The sequence below is a fragment of the Malus sylvestris genome, chromosome 15 (assembly GCF_916048215.2).
Source record: "Malus sylvestris chromosome 15, drMalSylv7.2, whole genome shotgun sequence".
Taxonomy (NCBI): domain Eukaryota; kingdom Viridiplantae; phylum Streptophyta; class Magnoliopsida; order Rosales; family Rosaceae; genus Malus; species Malus sylvestris.
In genome coordinates this window covers 47,094,676-47,115,504 of record NC_062274.1, presented here as the reverse complement: position 1 = coordinate 47,115,504, position 20,829 = coordinate 47,094,676, and positions in this window count along the sequence as shown.

Sequence of the window (20,829 nt, the reverse complement as noted above, 5' to 3'; positions counted from 1 at the left end):
TGAAGCGGGAGACTACTACACCTATGTTAGCTTTACCTGACTTTATTATTTGAAACATAGATTTATTTAATCGAATAACGACCGTAACAGATGTCAGCTCAATCCGAAGGAAATTATGCAGAAGCTTTACAAGATTATTATGAAGCTATGCGATTAGAAATTGATCCTTATGATTGAAGTTATATACTCTATAACATAGACCTTACCATCGCTCGAATGGCGGATCCACGGAGCTATTATAACTATAAGATATAAGAAGTAGAAAAAAGCCTACTTGGAGCATGTTCATCTTCCTCTCGTACGTTCATGGACGTTCATGGACGTTCCAAAAATGGGTACTATCGGGTCGGGTGAATTGAATTCAATAATAGACGCCTGTTGACAGTCCAACCAAAAGTCAAACCATTTGTATGCACCACCTCTATATTCCCACTTGAGACCATCTTTATCAAATTGTCTTAGTTCATCACCATGCACTACCTTAAAAGTGAAGATATCAACATCATCTACAAAAGCACACAATCAAATGCAACATAGGAATTAAAAATGTAGCATAGAAAATTAGAAATTAGAGATGGATTAGTGTGATTTCTATTGGTATGCAAAGATTTCCATGGGGAAGGATCCTCGGCAACTCAGCACAGCTCCCCAAGGGATTGGCACTTTGGACGTGTAGTCGGGCTCCTGCTTGTTGCTTTGCTACAAGAAGAGGATAAAGTTAGTTCTGAAAGGTGCATTTGTTGGGCCTTAGGTGTAGGCCTTGAAGCTCGCAATCAAAACTAAGTAAGTGCTAGGCGTGCCACTGCTATCTCAGTATAGTCGATGTAGAACAAGTGTATTTTAGTCGATTACTTGCGCCCCAAGTTACTCGGACTTCTTGTTATTAAAGGATTGTCGTGGATGGGTTAAGTCCACATTAAGTTCTTTTTCTTGCATTGTGACAAAGGACTTTTAGTTCATAGTCTTGAAGGGAGTCCATATCACCATTAAGCCATTTAGCCGTTTGCTTGGTTCTTGATTGATTTTAATGATAACATATCCATTAAACTAACCAGATCTAGATGCAAATGAGACTTTTAAAGTAGGAAAACAGGTGAATATGACTTGAATACATACTGGAGAATGCATTACGTAATAGATCAACAAATGTAAGTACAAACACAAGGAAGTCGGGCAAGATTTCACTTTGTTTGTCAAGGTTGAACCTTTTGTAGCCACTTCTCTTTGAGTTTACAGAGGTTTGTATGCTGGAAAGGGATGGATGGTAAATAGGTTTACACGTGGGAATCGATACTACGCCACTAAGGGAGGTAGCAGAGCTTTTAAACTAGGGAAAGATAGGCTTTCTAAGGAGATCTAAACAAGAGATAGCTTGTAACTAAAAAAAACAAGAGATAGCTTGTTGCTAAAAAAAGATCTGAGATCTGGGCTGATATAGCTTTTGGGTGCAAATCTGGCTTGAGAGCAGAGTTTGTATGTTTGTTTGTTTGATTGGTTGAATGTCCTTATCTCTAGGGCCTCTTCCTCCTTTTATAGACCAATTAGCCCGACTGCTGTGACCTTGCTCTTGCCCGAAAGCATTTTGAGGGTAGTGACTCATCATATTTTTACTTGTATTGCCACTAAAAAGTGTTTTTTAGCTGATTGTGAGTTGGTCTTCATCACTTGACATTTAAATCATAGACACATGATCTATGCATTAATGGGGAGGCGCCAATTTATCTCTAGGCCAGGTGCCAAGCTTCGGGCACGTCTTCTTTTAATTGCCATCTCTGGGCTTCCTCACATTGGCAGCCTAATGTTCAAATATTAACCCAAACAATTTCACTAACATATATACAAGACTAGCATAAACCCCCAATGCAACATAATTTAATCAGGCTTAGTTATAGTTTAATCCACATGTGATTATTATAATTGCTCTTTGTAGTGTGGTAGCTCTGTTTTTTAAGGGTGTTGCTTTGTCTCTACTTCACAATGAAAATATACCTTCCAAAAAGCTACATACAGCCACACATAGAACCCTACCTCACTAACCTCGCTAAACCCCTTTAACCCAACAAACAGTCAAACAAATGCACACGGACAAGCACACAGAGACCACAAGTTTCTTTTATATCCTGAGATCCCAAATACAACCTGAAAAGCACTCTCAAACAGCATATTGCACAATAAAATACTCATACATATAAACTCCAAACATACAATAATCCCTAAAACCCACGACCCCAACCAAATCACAATCCACAAGCATAGTTTAAGGTCTAAACTTACCATAATCTGGTTGAGGAGCTCCAAGTTCTCTTGGGATTGTCATTTTCAATTCTTCTCTTATTCACAGATATTTCAATCACCATACTTATAATATAACATAATTGCAAAAAATAATATAAGCCGAATCTATAATTCGAAAAGCGTAATATTATGGTTAATGCATCATGGTGAATGTTTCATGTAATAAAGGCTAATTAGAACATTGAAATTAAAACCATGTTTTAAAAGGTACTTGATTGATGATGAAGATTGTGAAAGGATTTGTAGAAAAATCACCTACAACTCCAGAGCTCCTTCTTCATTGAGTTGCATCACGTCCAACATAAACATTGAAACAAGGAGTACTTAAAGTAATAACAAGTAGATCAATTTAATAAAATAAAAAGTTAATCATAGTAAGAATGATTGAAACATAATACTCCTCTAATTGAAGATGGACAAACTCTCTTTAGAGTATGGCATTAAGAGCATGTTGAAAACATGTTATAGGCTATTTTTGGGAGAAAGAGGAAAGGGAAATCGACAGAGAAAAAAATGAGAGAAAAGAAAGGCTTGTAGAATTTTGTATTAATACTCCTCATGCCTTATGATCTTTTAGATCTCATAGAATTCCTATACATAACCTACTAGGATTTACAGAATCACATTCCTAATTAAATAAGAAAAACGACAACCTTCTAATTTCTTTTTTTTCTTTCTTATGTGGAATTTTAAAAAAGGATAATGTTGGGAGACTAATTTGTAAACTAAATATGACAAGCAAGTTGATGATTGGATTATTATTTAAGTGTTGATTTATGCGTTTATTTCTTATTAGTGATACATCATTTGGTCTGCAAATTTTGGTCTACCTAGTTTGCTCTCTTAAAAATGATTCTTAACCCTTTGAGAATTGTTACTTTACATTTATTGTAGTCCTTTTATTTTCATTATTATTTAAAAAAAAGAAGACATATACATGAGCATAAATGTGGATTTAAGGCTTGTCAAGTCATCATTTAACGAATTGATGAACAAAAATCTGACATTGCATTGAATTTGACTTTGTGTATGAAATTGCAATGTTTATTGGATGAGATCAGTTTGTAATGTCACTCAAGCTTGGGGTTACTGTAATTAACAAAAAAAAACAAAAATATTAGCTAAGCAAGAGCATGTGAGGAGCCATTGTTATTTATTGATAAACTTTTTATATTTAAAAAGAAAAATACACTTGTTTTCATTATTTTTTGTATATCTTAGATTTGTTTTTTTTGAGACTTAGTGATTGCTTTCATATAACGATTTCAAAAATTTGTGCAACACTTTCAGCTTATGCTCAAGTGGGAGGATGTTAAAATGAATACTCAAGTATTTTGGCCAAATATTTGAGTTCAAATTAGTTTATAAAAGTTTAAAGTAAAGAACATTACATAGAGATTTGGACGAAGAAACTACATATATTATGGGATAGGATTAAGGAACAAAGTTTTGATAAACATTTTAACTTTTTTTTTTAGCCGTTAGATTACATAGTGTCCAAGGTCTTCATTTAATCATTAAGTGATATAGATGCTTACGTGGATTTTAATTAACATTAAAAAAAACATAAAAAATAAAAACTAAAAAATAATTAAAATCTAAAATGAGGAATAAACCTTGCGTACAAAGGCCTGCACTGATTTGTGCAAAATATCATCAAGTCTTTTGAGTCTTTAGTCTCATCTTTGGGTAAAAAACCCAAAAACCTCTTTTGACTCTATATCAAATCCACAGAGGTTTAATTGTATGAAAAAAAAATATGAGGGAGGAAGTGAAAGTTGTTGATTTAGGTTTAGTTTTGTAAACTGGGGGAGTGTAGTCAATTTGAATTTTAAAGAATTTTAACTAACTTTTTTAAGTGAGATTTTAAATGATTTTAATAGACTCTACAATCTGATATGATTTTGGCATATTTATGTGGATTTCTATTTGTAGATTTCTATGAATTATTTTTTTCATGGATTTCTTAGGATTTAATTCTCCTACAACATAAAATGATTTTTTTTTTCCCAGTGCACAATTTGAAAGGAACATAAACATATACATACATACATATAAGAGAAAATTGTAGCAATGATCCCTCAACTTTAATTTTAGGTCCTTCAACTTTATTTTCTTGACCATTGGTCCAAATTCGTCAAAATGTGCAGTTATGGTCATTTTCGTTAACACCGTCAATAGTTCCGTTAAATTCATTCAAGTGCGTCGCACATTAGACTGATTGTAGGGGCAATTAGGAAAACAATAATATTTCTTGTGGGTTGAATTCTATCGAACGCCGAACCCATCCCCAATTGAAACTTCCTCCCATCCCCAATTAAAACTTCCTCCATGTCCATCCTCACATTCCTCAAATTCCCACCATGTATTGCAATAATCAGCCTTTAGTGAAGGAAGATAACAGCAGAAACTAACCAGTTTGGTGCAAAATATCGGTGAATTCGAAGCAGGTATGACGATGTGGTATGGAGAGCTTTGCTTCACTGGTATAGACTGGTATAGAGGAGAAGGCATGGAGGAGCAGGCAATTCACTTAACCTTAAGAGCAAAATGGACGATTTGGAAGCCACTGCCGATAAGGAGAAGACATATGGTAACATCAACTAATCGAGGCCTTCTTGGTCCATGAACATAAAAAAAACAAGCACCAATATCGTCTATTTCAAAGCCTCCATCGTCTTTCCATCTTTGCAGAAGCTTGTGTCCTAGAACTTTGATCCACAAATCCATGTAAATCTAGTCTTGCTTGGTTTCCCATCCCCTTGTATCGACTTCAACCCACGGGAAACAATGTTTCCTTAATTACCCCTACAATCAGTTTCATGTGCCACGCACGTGATTGTATTTAACGGATTTATTGACAGTGTTAACGAAAAGGACCATAGCTGCATATTTTGACGAGTTGAGAGACTAATGGTCATGAAAATAAAGTTGAGGAATCATTGCTTCAATTGGATTAAAGTTGAAGGACCATTGCTACAATTTCATCTACATATAAATATATATAATTACCAAATAGTGGGAGACTGATCATTTCCAATACCAGAAGATATACAATAAAACTCTCATCAAGTCCCCTACGTCCTTTTCATCAAACTTGTAACAGACGCAACACGAGCATCTCTTGCAAAATGCATCTTCTCGAATTAAGGTAGCTTTGCAAGCTGAGTTTTTGCAGAATTTAGTTTGGCGAGGTCACTCCCACTTCTATTGTTAGAAACACTATTCTCCGGAACATGTAGTCGAGATGGATTCTTAATTTTCCTATGCCTTCTAGTAGTTCTTTGGCCGGTGGCATTAGATGACTGGTTTAAGGTCTGTTCCATCCTCACTTTCCCCTGGTTCCTTTTCAGACGCAACTTTTAGAAGGTGCCCTATTATTTTCATGACTGTAACACTTCAGAGGCACCATGTGACCATTTTGATACCTCATAGACAAGCTTTTCTCTTTTTATCCTTGCTTAACTTGCTGCTGTTTGATTGATCAAGTCCAAGTCCTAAAGCCAAGAAGAAGGCAACGTTTATGAAAGTAGAATCGTTGAACAGAAGATAAAAGCTTGAAAAGAAATCCTAGGAGTGGAGATAGGATTCTTCAGATTTTTATGGACTATCCTAAAAGTCTTTTAAAATTATAATTGACTACATATGAATTTAGATATATTCTTTGAAATTCTATGAAATCCTACTTTGACTAAAGCATGATTTCAAAATATTTTAAAATTCTAATTGACTACACACTAATTCTAAAGTCTATTAAAATTCTTTCAAATGTTAATTTGACTACACCGCCTTCATGACAGAGTGAGGAACAAAGACTTACACATGCTGATACTTGATTTATTATTGTATTGGAATTTTGTATCGATCAACTAAAGAAATGGCGTCGAGTTTGACAGCGTGAGTGATAGGAATGCAAGGTGTTGCGGTTGGATGAAGCAATTCGGATCGTCGTGGTTAACAATACTTGTAGACAAAATATAGTCTATGTCTGCAGCATCAACGATATCAGCAATAACGATGTCGATGATGTATTTGATTTGATTGCATTAACGACAACATGTCGGCATATAAACAATTGCAGTTAGACTATATATATATGTATAGGTTAAAGTGAAATCAGGCTGACACCTAAAACTTTACAAGGGCCAAAAGTTCAGCCTTAAGGCTCATGTGTCATGGACTAAGGGCTGGTTTGGTATTGCTGTGCTTTGAAAAAAAACTGCTGTGAGAATAAGCGGCTGTGCTGTGAGAATAAGCGGCTGTGAAATAAATCAGCAGAGTGTTTGGTAAACTTTTTTGTAAAAGTGCTTTTGGAAAAAAAAGAAGTCTGATAGTGGGTCTTTTCATTAAAGGAGCACCGTAGTTCTGTGTGCTTTGAAAAAAAACCAGTTTTCCAAAGCTACAAATGGCAGCTTCAGCTTTTTCCTTTGATTTCAGCTTATTCTCATAGCAGCTTCCAAAATAAGCCTTTTTTTTTTAGTTTACCAAACACCAAAAACACTCCCAGCTTTTTTTCACAGCAGCTTTTTTTAAAATCACCTCAACCCCAAACTGGGGCTAAGATTCTCTTCATTTCTCTTTCCATCCTATTTCATCCACTTCTCTCACATTCTTTTTTTTTTTTTTCTTTCGCTTCCTATAAAAAATTAATATAAGATGTTGGTATGACTTAACCGTGACCGTTCAAATAGGAGGGGATGGAAGGTGAGAGGAAAAAAGAGGAGAGAGAATCCTACTCCGTTAATCACAGAATGGTCAAATAAGAGATTAGCTATCGTTACTCAGCAGAATGGTTTATGGGGCTGTGATTATCACCTCATATGCCAATAAGAGATTAGGAGGTTTTAGGTTTCAACTGTATTGCATGTGGTTTTATTTTTACACAATTCAAATTTCCCTTTGAAAAGTAAATGAAATTGCACCGATACTTTCAAGTAACCTACTATTTTCATGGCTACAGAATATCAATCCAAAGTTCAATATAAAGTGACCGAGAATATTACCTATCTATCGATTTGATAAAGCATAGAGTTGAGGGTAAAAAGTGTAAACAGAGAGAGAAAGAAAACATATGTATTATTCCTTTTCTTTTCAACAACATTTTAACACTGATTACATTGTGTATATATATCGCTACATTGCTTAGCTACTAAGCTAACATAAGACTCTTAAGATGTTGACACTTGTCACAACCTTACACCATAGACTCTTAACCAACTTAACTACCTCACATACATCCTAACCATCTCACACACATGCACATATTATAGTTATCATCCTCCCTCAATCTCAGAGTGTAGCTTGCCAAGTTTGAGATTGTAGCAGTGTGTTTGATATAGAGGAGTAGACAAACCCTTTGTAAGGATATCAGCAAACTGCTCATTTGAGGAAACAAAGTGCACTTGCAGAAGCTTCTTTGCCACCCTTTCGTGGACAAAATGAACATCAACCTCAATATGTTTGGTCCGCTGATGCATGACGGGATTGTATGCAAGGGCTATAGCAGAAAGATTATCACAATATAGGGTTGTCGGACAAGGAACATCAACTTTCATAAAGTGAAGAATCTGTTTGATCCAATCAATTTCTGCAAAAGTACTTGAGAGTGCTCGGTATTCAGCTTCTGTAGATGAACGAGAAACTGTATTCTATTTCTTGGACGACCAAGAAATGGGATTTGGCCTGAGAAACACAACTAAACCAGTAGTAGACCTTCTGTCATTAGGGTCTCCAGCCCAATCAGTATCAATGAATGCATGAAGATTCAAGTCTCATTTGCTAAACTGAATGCCAAGGTCTATAGTACCTTTTAAATATCTAAGAATCCTCTTCACAGCAGCATAATGAGAGTCCATAGGACAGTGCATCAATTGACAAACCTGATGAACCGAGAAAGAGATATCGGGCCTGGTGAAAGTGAGATATTGAAGAGCACCCATAATGCTTCTATAGAGAGAAGGATTATTGAAAGGATGTCCATCATCTTTCAATAACCTATTATATGGTAAACAAGGTGTTGAGCACGGTTTAGAATGGACCATGTCAGCTTTAACCAACAAATCAGACACATATTTAGACTAAGAGAGAAACATTCCACTTGCATTCTGTGTGATTTGGATCCCAATTCCTCAGTCAAAGCTTTAATCACTGCAGCAATAGGTACAAAATTACTCCCTGTGATGATAATATCATCCACATAAAGGAAGAGAATGACCACAGAATGTCCATCATGCTTGACAAATAAAGACGGATCAGAATATGTTGAAAGGAACCCCAAAGAAGGAGGAAAATATGTGAACCTCTCATTCCATGCTCTCGGGGCTTGTTTTAAGCCATACAAAGACTTATGCAATCTGCAAACATGTGTAGGATTATGTGGATCACTAAACCCTAGTGGCTGGGACATATACACTTCCTCATTAAGAATGCCACGAAGAAATGCATTCTTCACATCGAGTTGACGCAAAGACCACCCAAAATTTGCTGCCAAGGCTATGACCAACCTCACAGTTGTAGGTTTGACAACTGGACTAAAAGTTTCTCCATAGTCAATACCCTCTTCTTGGTTAAAACCTTTGGCAACAAGCTTTGCTTTGTACCTGGAAATAGTCCCATCAGCATGTCTCTTAATCTTGAATACCCACTTGCAGCCTACCAAATTCTTGTTATGAGGTAATGGGACCAACGACCAAGTATGTTGTGTTTTAAGAGCAACCAACTCTTCTTCCCTAGCAGAAAACCATAATGGAGGCTTTAGAGCAGACTTATAGGTGGCAGGTTCCATTTGAGAGAGATCAACTGATTCAGCATCTTGAACCACTGAAAGAAAAGCTTTCTTCTTCAAAATACCATTTTTGGCTCTTGTTTGCATATAATGAGTGTTCATAGAAGGAATAGGAAGAAGGACATGCAATCTGTCAGGTTGAAATTCATGTTGTATGGCAACACCAGGAGCACTCGAAGTTGTAGTAGTAGACTCATGAAAGATCTCAGAACAGGACCCATTTGGAATCGCAGGAGCCACAGGGAATGAAGAAGAGGATTGTTGGCCTGTTGATGCAATAATGGACTGTAATGGAGTAGAAGTATCACTGTGTTGATTAGAACATGGATGTGCCATAGTCTCTGGCATAATAGGTGTCCTAGATTTTGGGAGGGACACAATATGATTGGTACCATTGACTAATATGAATGGAGATGGTGAAGAGGGTACAGATGTAGATTTGGAGTTAATGGAGACAAGACATGTAACAGACAAGGTGAGATATGGAAATTCTGACTCATCAAACATTACATGTCTGGAAATATAAAAACCGGGTATGAACAATGTCATAGCAAATGAAACCTTTGTAACTGGAAGCATAGCTTAGAAAAATGCATTTGATTGTCTTGGGTTGTAACTTGGTACTGTTATATGGTTTTAGTAACGGAAATACTGAGCAACCAAATATTCTTAGGTGATGAACATCTGGAATATCATTAAACAATAGTTCAAAAGGAGATTTATTATAAAGTGTAAGTGAGGGCATTCGATTGATAAGGTAAACAGCAGTTTGGACAGCAAAATACCAGAAAATTGGGGGTAAGGAAGCTGTTTGTAATAGGGTTATAGCAGTTTCAATGATATGCCTATGCTTCCTTTTGGCTAACCCGTTTTGCTCAGGTGTGTAAGGGCATGATAGTTGATGTTTGATTCCTTTGTCCAACAAAACCTTTTGAAAAGATTTACTAAGATATTCTCCTTCACCATCACTCTGTAATGTTTTAATGGAAGTGGAAAAATGATTGGAGACAAAATTAGAAAAACCAACAAAGGTAGAGAAAACATCACTTTTATTAAGAATGGGAAACAACCAACGATGCCTAGTGCATTCATCAATGAAGGTCACATAGTACCGAAAACCATCTATCGAAGTACAAGGAGAAGGACCCCATACATCACTATGAATGACTTCAAATGGGTGGAGAGACTTAGACACAGATTTAACAAAGGGCAATTTACAAAATTTTCCTTCTAGACATGTATGACACATTACAGGCAAGGAATCAGGTAAGACAGACATATTACACTTCTTTAACATGACAGAAATCACAAAATTAGATGGGTGACCTAATCTACTATGCCAAAGACTAGAAGATACTTGACGGCCAAGATAGGCAGCTTGAGGCTGAGAAGAGATAGCTCGAACTCTTGCTGGAAGTGGTATGGGATACAATCCATTACTGTATTTTCCTTGAAAGAGAATCTTCCCTGTGGCTTTGTTCTGGATCCAAAAACAAAAGGCATCATTTATCAACCAACAATGATTATCTAAGTACAATTTATCGACAGATAAAAGGTTCTGAGATAATCCAGGAACACAAAGAACTGAATTCAATTGCAATGGTTTTAAAGGAGTATGAATAGTGGAGGAACCAATATGAGATATTGATAAACCTGCACCACTCGCAGTCTGAATGGTTTCATCGGCAGGGTATGGAGATGCCAGGGACATATTACTCAAGTTAGCTGTCATATGGGAGGATGCTCCAGAATCAGTGAGCCAAAGTTGATGAGGAGGAGCACTTGGCTGATGATGTTGTGATGAAGAAACATGCAAAGCAGTTGGAGCTTGAGTAGAAGGGTTAGAGTTCCTGAAATGATAATATTTAGCATTATGATTCTTCTTCCCACATATTTGACAACCCTCAGAAATGGCACTATCAGAATTCCGGAATCTGCAGGTAAGAGCGAAGTGTTCAAACTTGCCACAAATTTGACAAAAGTTACTAGAAAAACCCTATTGCTTTGGTGGAGAAGAACCAAGGATGCCAGGAGCTGAATTCACATTATAATTTCCATAAGTGGACTTGGAATTTCCAAAACGAGACTGAGTATTATACTAAAATTTCCCTTTGTATTTGTTCTTGCTGTGGTTTGGCTTGAACACAGAAGTACCAGAGGAATCAAATGTAGACTGAGAAGAACCACCATAAGGAGTATTAGTCAAATGACCTTCAGGTTTAGAGACACTGCCATTATTTCGAGCAACCATAGCAGACAAGAAAGGTGTAATGGGAATGCTTTCAACCATTACTTCCTCAACAAGTAACTGAGATCGGAGATCTTTCATGGAAATGACATTTTCACGGCCTCGAATAATAGATCTCAGAGTATTATATTCAGAGGAGAGACCATTCAAGGTCAAAATCACAATATCATCATCATCGAACTGAACTCCAGCAGCAAACAGATAATCACAAGCTTCTTTAATGCGTTGCAAATATATCGAAATCGAATAAGTACCTTTCTTGATGTTTTGTAATTCAGATTTCATCTGAAAGATCGTTGCTCGAGTGATAATCGAAAATTGTTCTTTAAGACACTGCCACAGATCCTGAGCGCTGGAACTACCGATTGCACAAGAAACTGCTGAAGGAGATAAAGTAGCTGTGAGTAATTGCATCAATGCCCGATCGTGCATTTTCCAAACCTTGAATTCATCACTTTCATTCGAAGATGAAACATCACTTGAAGGGACAGATGAACCCTTAGAAATAGGTACATTGAATCGAGCAGGACATGGATGAGACCCATCTACAAAACCCATAAGGCCATGGCATTCAAGTAGCAATTCGATCTGGAAATTCCAAGTTAGATAATTGGAATCATCCAGTTTGACAGTCACAAAAGAAGAAATTGTTGATATGAGAGACATGATAGGAGATTGAAGAATCTACAGTTGAGCAGAAGTCACCATTGCAGACGAAGAAGGAAGAAACCCAGATGAAGAATTTCTCAGAGGAATTATAACAAACACTTGGTGTGCAAAGAGAAAGATGCACCCAGTCGAAGACACAGAGAGCAATCAAGACCCCGAGAAGAAGAAGACAGATCGTTGATGCAGAGTATTGAGCAGAAGCAGAAGAACAAAATCGAGAAACCTTCAAGCCGAAGCTTTTCAGGCGAAAGATACCATGTAAACAGAGAGAAAGAAAGAGATATAGAGAGAGAAAGAAAACATATGTATTATTCCTTTTCTTTTCAACAACATTTTAACACTGATTACATTGTGTATATATCTAGCTACATTGCTTAGCTACTAAGCTAACATAAGACTCTTAAGATGTTGACACTTGTCACAACTTTACACCACAGACTCTTAACCAACTTAACTACCTCACATACATCCTAACCATCTCACACACATGCACATATTATAGTTATAAAAAAGATAGGAGCTGGATTGTCCCCCTTCCATTTCCATACTCTTCCCATCACCTCCTGTTTTGTGTGGTCATGGTTAAGCCACGTCAACATTTTATATTCCTATTACTTTTTGTTTTATTATTTTTATAAAAAAATCAATATAAAATGTTGACGTGGCTTAATTGTGACCACACAAACACGAGGGGATGAGAAGAGTATGAAAATGGGAGGGCAGACAATCCACCTCCAAAAAGATAAGTCTCTTTCCCCTCTCAGCCTCTCTTGTCTCTCCCTTTTTGGGTCTACCCTATGGTGCAATCAAACTGATTTCGAATAGACATCAACCAATTTGGTGAGACGTAAGAGGTCGGGGTGGAGATATTTTTTGGGTATTGCTAACCACACCCATTTTACCTTTAACTCACCATTTTTAATTTTTAGTCATTGGATTGAATAATTTGAATATGATCAACGACAAAAAATTAACAAGTGTGTAGGAGGTGAAAGTGCATGTGTGAAACACTATCCTATTTTTTGGGTAAATTACATAGTAGCCCTTCAGGTTTGAGGTCTATTACAACCCCATACAACATCTTTAAAACATTTTACTTTCATACCTCACGTACTATTTTATTTCAAAATAATACCTCCGATACATTTTCCATCAATTGATCCGTTAAACGCTGACGTAGCTGCCACATTTGTGCCACGTGGCAAAAAACAATTTTTTATTTTTATTTTTAAAACCTGAATCTTCTAAATAAAAATAATTAAAAAAAACCAAAACCAAAAGCTGAAAACACACCTCCCCACAACCTCCACTTCGTCTTCCCTCCCTCCCTCACCCAATCCAACCTGCAACCCAGAAGAAGAAGAAGGGGTAGGGTGATGAGATCTGGGTTTTCTAAGTTTTTTTTTTTTATGTTGAAGATTTAGGTTTTTAAAAAAAAAAATTAAAAAATTATTTTTTTTGCCACATGGCACAAATGTGGCAATCACATAGTGCTTAACGGATCAAAGGATGAAAAATGGAACAGATGTATTATTTTGAAATAAAATAGTACGTGATGTATGAAAGTGAAATGTTTTAAAGATTTTGTATAGGGTTGCAATAGACCTCAAACCTAAGGGGCTACTATGTAATTTACCATATTTTTTTGTCATTAATTTATCACGCAACAAGTGTTTATTAGACGAATGATTTACCTTTTAAATTGGGTAAATTGTCGTTTGACCCCCTAAACTCTTACTCTAGTTGAAATTGACTCCCTAAACTATTTTTTTGCTAAACTAACCCCCTAAACTATTTGAAATAAGCCAATTAACTCATTGTCATTATATTTCGTCCATTATTCTGTCAAATTCAAGGGCAAATTAGTCTTTTATCATTAATTCTTCCATGTCACTTATAACTACCAATAAAATTAGACTTTTTGACTTTTTAGCCAACATGATCTCTGAGATTTGCATAACACATAACTTTGGTCCTTGAGATTGAAAATCAATAGAAATGGTCTCTGAGATTGTCCACCATCCATTATTTTGGTCGTTTCGTTAAAAATTCTGTTAAGTGGTCCCGGAGCTCATACTGGAAACTGAGATTTTTGGCCTGAAGTTTGGGCAATTTTCACAGCTTCGTAACTCAATCGTTTCTTAACCAAATTCAATCCATAATATATCAAAATGAAGATAGGAAAGTGTTGAACAAGATTATACCTATTTGGAAGCCCAATAGTTTCCGGAGATGGCCGGGAAATAGCCTGAAAGGTGACTGGTCAGCGGGAAAACTAGAAAACTCGCCAAAAACTAGGTAAACTTTAAATGTTCATACTTCTTCAATACTCAACGAAATCGAGTGATTAAAAAAAAATCATACTTCTCGACGAGACGAAGAGAATGGTACCTTTTCAATGGCTAAATCTTTGTGGTTTGGCAAAAAATAGCCTGAAAGTTGACTGGTCTATAGCAAAATTGGAAAACTAGTCGGAAACTGGGTAAACTTTAAATATTCATATCTTCTTCAACACTCAACGAAATCAAGTGATTGAAAACTGAAAATCATACTTCTCAACGAAATTAAGAGAATGGTAGCTATCTCGACGGCTAACTCGCCCTTTTTTGGCCGGAAAATGGCTCGAAATTTGCTGTCTTTGTCTTATCAAGTTAGCCAAGTTCGAGCTCTTTTTTCAGCCAAACCACGAAGAGTTAGCAGTCGAGAAAGGTACCATTCTCTTTGTCTCATTGAGAAGTATGATTTGCGATTTTGAATCACTCGATTTCGTTGAGTATTGAAGAAGTTATGAAGGTTTAAAGTTTACCCCGTTTCCAGCGAGTTTCCTAGTTTTTCCTCCGACCAGTCACCTTTCAAGCTTTGAAAATTGCCCAAACTTCCGGCAAAAAATCCCAGTTTCCAGTATGAGCTTTGGGACCACTTAATAGAGTTTTTTAACGAAATGACCAAAATAATGGATAGTGGACAATCTCAGGGACCATTTCTATTGATTTTCAATCTCAGGGACTAAAGTTATGTGTTATGCAAATCTCAGGAACCATTTTGGCTAAAAAGCCATAAAATTATGACTTGTGGACATATAATAATGTTTAATGACCATATGAAATTGTCTTTATGTAAACGTTTCGTTTCTTTATGTTTCTTACTATGCTACAAGTTTTTGAAATATTCCATGTCAATGTGTCATTATTTTATTCTGGTTATAACTGACAAGTAAGAATTGATGATGAAAAGACTAATTTGCCCTTGAATTTGACGGATTAGTCAACGGAAATCTAACGACAAGGGGTTAATTGACTGATTTTAAATAGTTCAGGGGGTTAATTTAAAAAAAAAAATAGTTCAGGGGGGCAATTTCAACTAAGGTAACAGTTTAGGGGGTCAAACTGCAATTTACCCTTTTAAACTATGACAACTATCTATTTAAAGGATGATTCCGCTCACATGGTGTATTTGGTTGCAAGAAAGTTTTTTCCTAAAGGTGAATATTGTTGCCAGCATTTGATAGATGTAAATTATGTATTTTGCTTTATTTTTTTTAAATACATACGATATAATCCATAATATGAGGTGGAAGAGTGAGTTAAGCCACACAATGAGATAGCCATAATAATCTGTAGGATGATTCCACTCACATGGTGTATTTGGTTGCAAGAAAGTTTTTTCCTAAAGGTGAATATTGTTGCAATCATTTGATAAGATGTAAATTATGTATTTTGCTTTATTTTTTTTTAAATACATACGATATAATCCATAATATGAGGTGGAAGAGTGAGTTAAGCCACACAATGAGATAGCCATAATAATCTATTTTAAATTTACTTTTAATCAGAATCAAAACTAAGACCTCTCACTTATAAGTGAAGATGAATCTTACTGGACAGTAATACTAAGTGGTGGTATTTCATTTTTTTTTTATTACAAGCAATATTCCTATTCTGAGCTAGAAAAAGAAGGGGGAAGGGAGGGGGAAGGTTTGAATTCGAGACGCAGTGGGTTGATGCCGAGAGCCCTAATCACCAGGGTAATTCATCACTTGTAACTATATTTCGTTTTAGAATTTTAGTTTAGATCAATAATATAATTCGTATTTTGAGGTGAATGATCATTTCATTTTCTAGTATAGGTAAACTGAAACAGCTTTAGCTTTTGGTAAAGTCAATAGAATCAATTGTTTCTCTCCAATTAAGGTGAATACCCAATCCTAAAAAGAAAAAAATGTTAATTTATCATTTTTGTTCAAAATATTTTGCGACCTAAAAGAAATTGTCCCATTTATTTTTTATGGGTTTATGTTACCAGATGTGCATATACGCTTTAAGAAATGAACTTACTCGAGATATCGTAGTGTACTACGTACACACTTTTGAATTGTCAATTTGTGAATATTGTATGTTGGGTCTTGCGGCTCAAAATTAGGATGATACTAAAATTAGATTTGTGTTACCTGTTTTGTTTGTGTTACCTGTTTTGTTTTGGTGTCTTATTTGGGTTTGAATTTGACTTTTTGGTTGGATTCCTTGCTTGGTGATGAGATTTTGTTAATTACCTATTGAGTAATGTTAGGTAGACTAAATTTGCAAACTAAATGACGTGTCACAAATGAGAAATAATCACGTTAATCAACACTTAAGTAATAATCAAATCATCAACTTCCATGTTATTTAGTTTATAAAAGTTAGTCTACACATCTAGTCTCTCTAACATTATCATGATCTATTTAATTAGGATTTGCATTTACTTCCAATTATGATTAAGATTCTCATTGTAACCTAAGTCTTATGCACCATAAATAGGATCTTAGGGTTAGTTTAGTTTGGGTGCCAACACCATTAGTATGCTCTCTTTTGGTTTTGGGTGGAGGTCACCGTTTGGAGTCATGAGTGTGTGGCAAATTCATAGCTCATTAGTTTGGCAATTTGGTGAAATCAATTTATGAGTTTGTGAGTTAGAGAGCAATTTGGGAATTTCCTCCGTTTGTTCGAGTTCTCTACTCGTTTGGTTTAGTGTTTGTAATTTGTGGGATTTGGGTTGTGTAGGGGTGGGCACTTGAAATCGAAAATCGAAACAGAAACACGAATCAAATCAAACCACATCTACCGGTTCGGTTTTGCGTTCTGAAATGGTTATGATTTTGAAACCGATCTGCAGAGTAGGAAACAATTTGATTTCGATTTTGGCTTTTGAAAACCGCACTGAAACCGAAACCGCACCTTAAATTTAAATGTCATGTTTTAATGGTTGTTTGTTAGAGTCCATACATTTAGTATGGACTCAACCACACTAGAATGTCATCCTTTTCGATCCTTATTCTATTCGACAATTATCACTTATCAATATAACCTTTCAAAGAGGAAGAGTTATCTTGCATTTCTTTAGGAAACTGAAGAGTAGATTAACAAAATCCTCCCCAGCTTCTGCATAACAAACCAAGTTCTTAGATTTGATAACCACAAACTTAACAGTAGATAGTGCAAATTAACACTTGCATTAGGATTAACATGTAATTTTATTGTGCAATTTATACATATTTTTTTGGTATTATACCATGTTAGTAATTAACATATAAAGGTGCAAAAATAGGTGACATATAGGCTTTATTAAGCTAATCAGCCTTTGCTGTAAAATACAAATATCCTTTGTGGCCAAGTGAAAACATGCAGACGATCCTGTTTTATTAATTCTCAGATAAATTAACACTTGCATAAGATAGGTGTAACATGTATTACGTGGAAAATGAGAACGTCTTACGCGTAGATATGTGTAAATTTAAACTGCACATTTTTTTCTCAAAAACCAAACCGACACCATTTGAAACCACATTGAACCGAACCAAACGATTTAGTTTTATTTCGGTTTTGGCTTCAAAACAGCATAGAAGCACACTGCAAAAAGTTTCGGTTTTGGTTGCGGTTTCACTCAAAGCCGCACCGAACCAAACCGTGCCCATCCCTAGGATTGTGAGAGTTAAAACTCTTTTGTAATCTCCGTTTATTTAGTGAAAGTGCTTGCCGTGCTTCACCCATGGACGTAGGCTTTTATGCCGAACCATGTAAATCTGTTATGTTATTTTGAGATTGTTTGGTTTAGTTTTCGCCTACAACATTGATACTTGGTTTTGTTTGAATTCCCTTTCATTTGCGCATAAAAGTACAACATTGTATATACGTCTATTTTTACTAGACCTGGCATTCGTGTCGTGTTTTTCGTGTTCGTGTTGTTTTCGTGTCATACCCGATATCTTAATGCTCGTGTCGTGTAACACCCGTTAAAATAAACGGGTAAAATGACCCGACCCCGAAATCGACTCGATAATATTAATAGGTAATATGACCCAACCCGTTACCCGTTAAGGAAAATATATTTTAAACAAATAAATAATCAAATGAAAAACATAATACTAAATAAGTATATACATACCATATTGTCACATCCAAAACATAAAAACGCATTTTTCTTTTAAGTATATTTTCACTTACCTAAAGTCTTTAATAATTTTTTAATTAATGTAGAAGTGTAAAAAAAATATAGAAAAAAATAATAAAAACTCATAATGACAAGCTTTACAACTTTCATGAAGAGCTTAACTTCGAAATTCGCCACTATAATCATATAAATCATAGATCAAAATTTAACCGTTGATTATTGTTTACATTTATGCTTCATTGTGCTCATCAAATTTTATTTTTTTCAGATTTTGTTTTTCAAAAACTTGATCTATTAGAGGATGCAAGAAGATGAACGGTTTGAATCGTTGATATTATATTCAGAGTTTTACGGTTAGTGAAAATATTGCTTGATGTTTATAAAGTTTCCACAAACTATATGACATTGACTCATATTTCAGTTAACCGTAAATATCAAAACGTGATATCAAAGATCTGAACAATTCATCTTCTTACATCTGCCAGATGATCATGTTTTCAAAAAAGAAAATTTTAAAAATGAAATTCAGTAAGAAGAATAAAGTGTAAATGACAATCGACGGTTAAATATAAATTTAAGGTTTATGAACTATAGTGTTGGATTTCGAAGTTGACCCCTTCATGAAAGTTGTAAAGTTTATCACTATGAGTGATTGTATATTTTTTTTACATTTTTTTACACTTCTACAATAATTATTATTAATTTTATTAATTTTGCCCTCAAATAAAAAACATTATTCACAAAGGTTTGGAGGATTTTAAAAATCTAAACGATAATGCAAGTGTAACCATTATTCTACTCGTGGAGGAATAATGATGAATCACGAGTGTTTATATATTCTTTCACATTTTTCATATGTGTATGTATGTCTTCTTAGTTCTTCCTATACAAATACTATATTAATTTATTTTAATTTTGGACAACAACATATTAAGTAAAATTTATCTTAGTAATGATAATAAGGAACTTTCATAATAAAAATAAACAATGACAAAAACTTTTTTTTTAAACTTGTATAGAATAATAATACAAAACTATATATTTAATATAGAATATATTGTATATATTAATATGGCTATTGTGTTTTATAATAAATCTTTTAGTAATTAAACTTTAAAATTATCAAAATAAATTTTTTCTTAACGGGTTACCCACGTGTTACCCGCGTGTATACCCTTTAAGAACCCGTTATTAATGGGTTCTTAACGGGTCACCCGATAATGACCCGATAAGTTATCATGTTAACCCGAAACCCGTTATTTTCATGTCGTGTCAGAAACTGCCGGGTCTAATTTTTACAGCTAAACTATCCTTTTTACAACTCACAAAACTAATATCAAAACAATAAAAGTGGAGACTAAGCATGAGTGTTAGATTTGATCTCTCCATATCAACAAACAACTTATCTTTATTCAATAAGAAAATACTCTAACCAACTATGAGATAGCGAGAATCTCCAATAATACTAGCTCAATTTTTGTTATTAACTAGTCAAATGACTCAAATGTCATTCGGGACTAGATTAATCACATTCCAATCCTTAATCTCATCAATGCATCAAGCAAGTTTCGCAGCAAGAGAATTTTCATCGGTCTTAGACGTGGTGTCATAGTAAGGTGGTGCTCCGATTAGTGCAGTGGAAATCTTTATAAACACTAAGTTTAGGGGTTAACATTTTTTCTACAATGTTATCAAGGTGGTTTAAAGCCACTTAACGCCACAAACTTATTCATGTTTGACTCCGATACTCATTAACTTCAAGTTGGTTTACTACGGAAATCTTGTCGGATAAAAGGAAGCAAAGGATGAAAAATTCTAAGTATTTTACTCTAACATGATTGAAGACTTGAGTGAAATAAACTTAACAAAATATCTCCTAAAGCATCTATGTTCTTCCATGGATAAAGCAAAATAGGCGCATTTTGTCTTGCATCTAGCTTTTCAACTATGCATTTGAAACTCCGACCAGGGGTCTATAATATGGTTTAGAACTCCAAAAGATTAGATCTTTGAGCAAGCAAGCATGACTAGCCTGATTAGCTAGCTTCGAATCAAATAAGCAATCCCAAGTTCATTTTGATACGCAGTCTGGAAGGGTCATTCTGGAATGATTCACTCATGGTTCGTTGGTAACTATCCACCTTCGAGCGGAAAATACTCCCACAAGCATAGTTAGGTGCATTTATGGGATTATGAATTTTGTGCCCCTAACATGTGGCACCTCAGGTGGCAAGAAAGATCGGAATTCCCATAGCCTATAACTCTCAGACTATAGGACTAGTCAGACTTTTTAGTCGGATCGGACGTAGCCTTAGTTTGTTACTTCTGTTGCATGTCTCCTAAGTGAGAAACTCCTAATTCAAGTCAAATTAGGATATCTTGGGGATTAGGCAAGGTAATCATAATC